Source organism: Prinia subflava, chromosome 11 (assembly GCF_021018805.1).
Source record: "Prinia subflava isolate CZ2003 ecotype Zambia chromosome 11, Cam_Psub_1.2, whole genome shotgun sequence".
In the NCBI taxonomy this organism is placed as follows: domain Eukaryota; kingdom Metazoa; phylum Chordata; class Aves; order Passeriformes; family Cisticolidae; genus Prinia; species Prinia subflava.
In genome coordinates, this window is record NC_086257.1 from 24,070,488 (window position 1) to 24,078,281 (window position 7,794).

Genomic DNA, 7,794 nt, shown 5'->3' on the forward strand with positions numbered 1-7,794 from the left:
ATGAATCCAGAATATGCAGCCCTGCAGCCAAACCAGGGCTGGAATTACAAACACAGCTCACTCCCACTGGCTCGGCTGCTCCATGTCTGGAGAAGACACTAAAATAAGGAAAACACACCATAAACCAGACTCATACTAAAGTTCCTTTCAGCCCTAATTAAATGGGAAAACTCCAACATCACGTTATGCTGAAAATGACTTTTAAGTAATTTCTTTAAAATTTGACTTAATTAGAGTTTATACTTGCACATTAAAAAAAGAAATCCCTCTTGGAAGAACCTAAATTTGGGACTAAACCCGAATTTACCTGAATTAAACCTGCCCCAACTTGATTTGTTCTGTCACACTCTAAGCAAGACCCTTCTCCAACCTTCCCTCTCTTTATGCTCTTGTTTCTGCAATAAAACATTTACTGAGGCTTCTGTATCCCAGAAGAAATTCCATGATTTTTTAGGACCTTTTCCACCGTTGGCATCAACCCTTCCAGCAGACAAAGTTCCACTGTGTGGCAAAGGCTGGAAACAAAGGACAGTGGTGCTGTAAAAAGCCAAATAAAGCCCCTCAGTGCTGCTGGAAAATGCATCCATTGACAGCCAGGAGCTCTGCAATTCCTTTTTCATGGAGAGAGGAGTCAGTGACAGCCTCTCATTTCTTTGCCATGATTATCTCATGGTGGGCACAGCTTTTAATAAATGAAATAATTCTTTCTTCGTGTCAAAGAGCAGGGTTTAAAATAAAAGCGTGGAAAAGATAAATCCCTAAAACAAGGACAGCTGAAAGGACACTGCCACGGAAGGTCTGAGTTTATGCTCTGAGGGAAATTAGGTGGGAACATTTGGAATTAAAATATATCCTCGCTGGAAAAAAGGAAGTGAATATTCTTAATTTTCTGGATCATTAAACTCCTCCTGGAAAATGAGTCAAGGAACTCTGGGAAATTTTTACAGCATCAAGGGTTTGGGATTTCTGATGATGTGATGAGTCAGGCTCAGATCTGCAGGGAATCAGTTCCCTCCTAAAGAGGGAGCAAGAATCCTTAGGGAAAGGTCACAATCCAGGCACAAAGTTGTCCAATTCCCTTTTTTTGGCATAAGGAGCAGCAAAGGATCTGTTCCATTAGGAGGCAGTGAAGGAATTCCTGCAGATGGACTTAACCAAGAGGTGTAGCAGGGTTAAAGGCAAGGAATGGGAATTGGGACATGGAAAAGCCAGGCTGGGATTTGTAGGTGCCAATTCCAAGCCCCTCTGAGCCTCAGTGTTGTCCTAGAGGAGATTTAGGACTCAATCAAAGGTTTGGGGATTTTTTTTTCCCCCAGAAATGGGAAGGGAGAGACAAAGGTCCAGCCCTGCCCTACAGCCACCCATGGAACTCCACCCCACAAAGCGAAATTGGAATTATTTTGGAAGAAAATCCAGGAAATATTTGACTGTCAGGAAGAGAAACATCAGGAAAGGCTCAGGGTGGGCAGGAAGCCACAGCAGGGTCCCAGTCCAGGGACAGACACCAAGGCCACCATTTCATGGAATCACAGAGTCCTTAAGGTTGGAAAAGGACTCCCAAGATCCAGTCCAACCATCAGCCCACGTTCCCCACTAAATAATGTCCTCAAGTGCCACATCCACACATTTTTTTAACATTTCTGGGGATGGTGAATCCACGAATCCACCCCTTGCCTGGGCAGCCTATTTTAATTTCTCTGCATCCCAAAGAACACAGCTCTGGACTAAAAATACTGAATTCTCCACGGCACCTCCATATTCTCTTTCCATTTCCTTCGAGGTAGGAAATCTGTTCCTGAAATTTGGCTTCAAGATTTCATATTTAAGTTTGCATCCCAATTTTGCAAAATTAAACACAAGAGAGGAGATAAATCCCCGGCATTCTGGGAAGCACAGCAGGTTTTTACAGGAGAGGGGGAAAACAGCACTGCAGTGTTCATAAATACCATGAATTCAGCAAGGGAAATATTATGACATCTTCATCTAATTTACATAATTTACATAAAAATAAAATTACAGGGGAATATTAAATTCCTGCACGCAAAACCTTCTCTTCCTTTCCCTCCCTGAATGAGATTATCCTTTTGCTTCTCAGTGGATTTTATCCAATGTCTGGGATTTCTGGACACTGACATAATCAAATCTAACAATAATTTGATTTTCTTCCGGGCTCCTCAGAGCACCAAAGCAATATTATTATTCTGAAGATAGTTTGAAAGCATCTTTATTGAAGGCCCATAAATGTCTGTAAAGCTATCTCAGTGCCAATGGATCACGAATACTCCTGAAATTCCTCGTTATGCCTTGTACCTGAAAAATCCATTTGGAACAGCTTCTCCTGTATTGAATTCCTGTCTGGAGCAGCTGATTTAAGCAGCTGATAGAGGATGGCAAGTGGCCCATTCATTGTGTTATCATTTTATACACTCTGTCCATAAAACCCCCAGGAGAAGGATGGACTGTCTGTCCATGAGAAATAATCCACTGGCTGAGCTTTATTGGAACAGCGATGGAATTTTAAATACCTTGGAAAAGCCAAAGCGTGGCTGCTGATGTGATTGGAGCAGCGTTTTCCAAGCTCCGCGTTCGGGCTAGAAATGAGAGGAATTAATGCAATTAAAGCAGCGCCTTAATTAGGAACTGGAAACATGGGTTTAGTTGGAAAAACAAGAGCTCCTAAATTTTCAAATAATGAAGGACTGGTGTACACACGGTGTGGGGAATGCGTTATCAGAACAGCAGGAAAATGTCAAATATAATAAACCACGGGAATATTCCACAGTTCACCTCTGGCTCTGGCGTTCCCAGGTGGGACCTGCCCAGCTCCAGCATTTTCCTGCCCTGGCCGGGGGGAGGAAAAATATTTAAATCAATGTTGGCAAAGAAGGGCAAAATAAGGTCAATATTTCAGAAGTCACCAGTGAAGGGAAGTTTAAAGCACAGTCCAAGGGATAAGGATGTAAGTGGAGCATGAGGGGATCCTGGCACAGCTAAACAAAATCCTACTGGAGAAAAGAGCCTGGGAAATGGGAAACCCCTCCAAAATTCACAGTTACATGGGCAGGACAGAGGAATTTTGGGGTTCATCAAGGCTGACACTTTAAAGGAAAGGGAGAAAGAGCAGCAGAAGTTAAAAAAGGGAGAACCAAGTGATGCAATCAAACAAATCGTGGAAGTAATGAATAATCCAGAATAAACCTCCAAGAGATCTGGACTCAGATCTCTTAAAGACCTTTGCTGAAGGGTGGCTTTGCCAAAAATCATTGGTATGAGAGATGGGAATGGGAGAAAACCTGAAGACCTGAACAACTCCAGCATGGGAATCTCCATTAACACAGGATTTAATCAGGTTTTGCTGAAGACCTGAATAACTCCAATGTGGGAATGTCCATTAAAAATGGATTTAAGGAGGAGCAAAGCTGCCCAACCTTCCTCTCAAAAGCATCACCCATGGTTGGGCTCAGCTCCAGGAGGGGCAGAGCAGGTGGGACATGAGCCACCACCACCAGGGCACCTCCCTGCTGCTCACTTTGGGTTCTTTGTTACAATTAAAATGGCTTTTTTTTACTCCCAGTGTGATATTTTCACTCCCTTGAAGTAATTCCCAAAGAAAATATGGCTTTTCCCTTAAATGCTTCCCTAAAATGTCATTTCTGTCTTCCTAATGACCTTTAGCTGACCCCAAGAAGTCATTTCACAGGTGGAAAATTGCCTCCAAAAATTGAGTTATTGAAACAGAGTCAGAATCTGCCAAGGACCAGAATAATGATTATTATTTGCCTAAATTCCGAGCAGTGAAATAGCTCAAATCATATTTATTCCCACAAAAATGTACTTTTCCGGTGTATTTACTCTTAAAATTCATTTTATGAGCAGAAATCAATATTCTGCCCTTTGGGAGGAGATAATCTGGATATATTTGGGAAGATCCACTGTTCTGTAATAGACCCCATTAAAGTGCTGCTACCACATTTCAGTGGTGATAGAGCCACTAAAATAATTTAATGGCTCAAGATGGGGCAATTTCCATTGGGTTTTTCCCTCCATCCCAGTAAGTTTCTGTTAAATATCTTTTATACATCTAATTCCTCCTGGTCTAATCATGATTTTATTGTCCATTACTTAAATTTCTCATATTTTCCCCTCTTTTTTGGTCCCATGAAAATATAATTCATTCCAGCCAGTGAAGATAATTCCTCAAGGGAATTCCTGTGGTTGGAAATCTCCCAGTCTCAAATAATTCCATGCTGGAGACACGCCACCATTCCCACTCTTTCCTTCCCATTCCAAATCCATTCCCATTTCCTGCACTGCTCCAGTATTTGACTCTGGACTGAGCTGTTTGATCTCCATCATCGGCAGTACTTGGGAATGGGGACAACAAAAGCCTCGTAATTCTGGATTTGCCAAACCCTGGTATTCCCAGTAATTCCTAGGAATTATTGGTGTGCTCTGCTGTGTCCTCCCCTCATCCGTGCCCAGCTCTCAGGTCACCAACACCCAAAGCTGTGATCCCAGAGGGTCTCATTGGAAACTCTACATATTTTAGGATATTTTAGCTGCGCATCCTAAACAGCAGGAGAAGATGGGATCTTTTCCAGCCTAAAGAAATCAGGCCATTGTCATCATTCCCAAGGATTGCAAATGCCATCAGCAAAGCTCACTGCTCACTGAGTAGAAAATCATGGAATTGTTTGGGTTGGAAGGGACCTCAAAGGTCCTCCAGTCCCACACCTCCCACTGTCCCAGGGTGCTCCAAGCCCTGTCCAACCTGGCCTTGGACACTGCCAGGATTGCAGGGGCAGCCACAGGTTCCCTGGGAATTCCATCCCAGCCCCTCTGCACCCTCACAGGGAATAATTCCTTCTCAAGATCCCATCTAACCCTGCCCTCTGGAAGCTCCTCAGACAAAAGAAATTCTGGATTTTCAGTGTGTTGTCACAGGGCTGGAGAGAAACCCCCAAGAACTTTCTGTGATGGTGCAAATCTGCTCTGTGCCCCCTGCTTAATTAAGGATTTAGGTCTTCATTAATATTATTTTCATTACGGGGCCTGGCTTTGTAAAAGGCAGTGGAATTTCCCTGCTTTGGGAATAAATAAGATATTGTAGACAGATTTAGCTTAGAAAGGATTTATAAAGGATTCAGCCAAATTTCCTGAAGTGGGACATAAATAAAACTATTTTTGAGACCTCTGATCGATACCCACCAGAGCCATCTCACTGTGAACCTTCACACAGCTAAGCCCACCCCAGAACTCAAAAAACTGTTCTCAGGTGTCTCAAGCAGCTGAATATTCCCACAGAGACATCATCAGAAATGTCTTATCAGTGGTTTTATCATCAACCAAGATCATTTCTGGATTGATTTTGCTGCTGCTAAACCACAAGGACTCAACCTGACATCAGTAATCACATCAATACCCAACCTTCAATACACACAACATAAAAAAGAAGAAATTATTGGTGTTCTGCTCCCACCACCAAAAAGAATCTAGAGGGTCCTTTTGTATCCCAGCAGTTAAAATCCCATGGGGTAATATTTGTAAAGGAGTTAAACTTGGATAATCGTTGGGGATGATTATGTACACAAATAAACACAAACTCAACAACTCTTTCTCCATGAAAAACCCATTTAAAAGACAAATTCCATGTTAGGCCACAGCACCGTGAATTCCCTGCTCACATTTAGAACTGAGATTACCCAAAGCCAATGGGAGGAATTGAAAACAACATTTTTTCCCATGTTCCCTTCATTCCCAGTGTTATCTGACAGCCACATCAGCGTTAATGTTTCTCCCCAACCCATCAAATACTTGATTTCTAATTAAGGCCTTTTCATCTCAGTTGGATTTGTCTCCCTCATCTTTAATTATGTTCTCATCCACGCTGCTCAAGAGCAAGGATTTGCATTTTTACATTATATAGAAATCACATTGTAAATATTTATCAGATGGTTCCCGCTCTGCTGCTCATGGATTTGGGAATTCAGGCTCACAGGAAACAGGGAATGGTCCCCATATTAACACCCCACTGCTTGTTGGGATTTCGCTGCCTCCCATATATTGATTTTCACTCTCTCTTAAATTCCCATCGCTCCTGCAGCTGCAAAACACACCTGGGAATGTCACAGACACCAGTGGAAAAATGGGATTCTCCTGGGAGGCCTAGGAACACACAAAGACTGCAGAGAGATTTTGTTCTATTTTAAAACCAAACTTTAATAAATCACTGAGAAAAGTCCTAGTTTTGAAGGTATCACACAGGGCAGGAACAAGAAACTGGGGTTTGGGCAGAGGAGTTCAATCCTGGCTTTTTTCCCCACTGGATATTTCTGTGGCATCAGCCGATGGAGGAAAGGTGGGGAAATAACCATTGCTGTTTGGAAAAGCAGGTTTTGTGAGGTTACACCTCTCAAAAAACATTTCTTGGTAGAAAGTCGCCTATTGGAGCACTTGGCTCAAGCCAAAAAAAAAGTGAATTTTACAGAATCAGTTCGTGCCATTCTCACGAGCAGCCCAGTGACTTTTAGGAGAGGACAAGAGGTGTTTGGCCAGGGTGGGAGGACAGGAGTGACAGGGCTGGGGTAAGATCCGCTCTGAAGCGCAGCGAGCCCCGAGCCCCGGGCGGGCAGCGGGAGAACCGCGCCGCTGTCCGCGGTGCTGGGCGGGCCCGGCCCCGCCGCTGCCCGCGGTGCTGAACGCCCGAGCTCCGCCACCGCATCCCGGGGGTCCCGCTCCTCCCCCGGGCAGCCCAGCAGCGTGCGAGCAGGGCTAGCACATCCTCCTGGGCATGGAAGGCTTCTGAGACCCCGCCGGGAATGTGCACCCGGATCTGGCGTGCCCACAGTAGGAAGGATGTGGAACTGTTGGAGCAAGTCCAGAACAGGACATGAAGTTGAGAAGGGGACTGGAGATCTTCCCTATGGAGACAGGCTGGAAAAGTTGGAGTTTTTCAGCCTGGAGAAGAGGAAGCTGTGTGCAGAGCTCAGCGCTCCTTCCAGAATCTGAGCGGGGATACAAGGAAGATGTAGAGAGATTTCATTGGGAGCTGCAGTGACAGAACTCCCACAAGGGAATGGCTTCAAGTTGAAGGTGTGGAAATGGGACATTGGGAAGGAATTCCTGGCTGGGAGGGTGGGCAGGCCCTGGCACAGGTGCCCAGAGCAGCTGTGGCTGTCCCTGTCCCCTGGCAGTGCCCAAGGCCAGGCTGGGCAGGGCTGGGAGCAGCCTGGGATGGTGGAAGGAGTCCCTGCCACGGCAGGGAATGAGAGGAGCTTTCAGGTCCCTTTCATCCCAAACTATTCAGCGATTTTGCAGGAAAAAAGCAGAAACCCATGACAAAGTAACAAAAAAGAAAACATTTACAAGGAAGAGCATTATTTCAAATCTGTTATACATTTGTCTTCTAATTTTTTTTTGGCAAAAATTAACACGCAAAAGGAAAACAAAAGGAAGTGAGGACAACACAGCTCCAGCCCCTGTGCTCCTTATACTATAATCTGATCAGTGATCAATAAAAGATGTTTTCCAACAGTTAAAAACCTGTTTGTACTGCACACACACATATACATACCATCCTTTGCTACAAAGCAGCAGCCAAACAAGAATTCTCCATTTCCCATCTCATCCCTCAAGCTCTGACATTCCAGCCGTTCTGTCAGTCCTCTCCGTGGGGAAGGCCCGGGGGAACCCCGTGTTCTACCCCACAAACACTCGGAGACGGAGCCGTCGCTTTCTCCCCACAAGTACAGAACCCCCAGCTGCCCTTACCGAGCTCCCAACATCCCCAAAGCG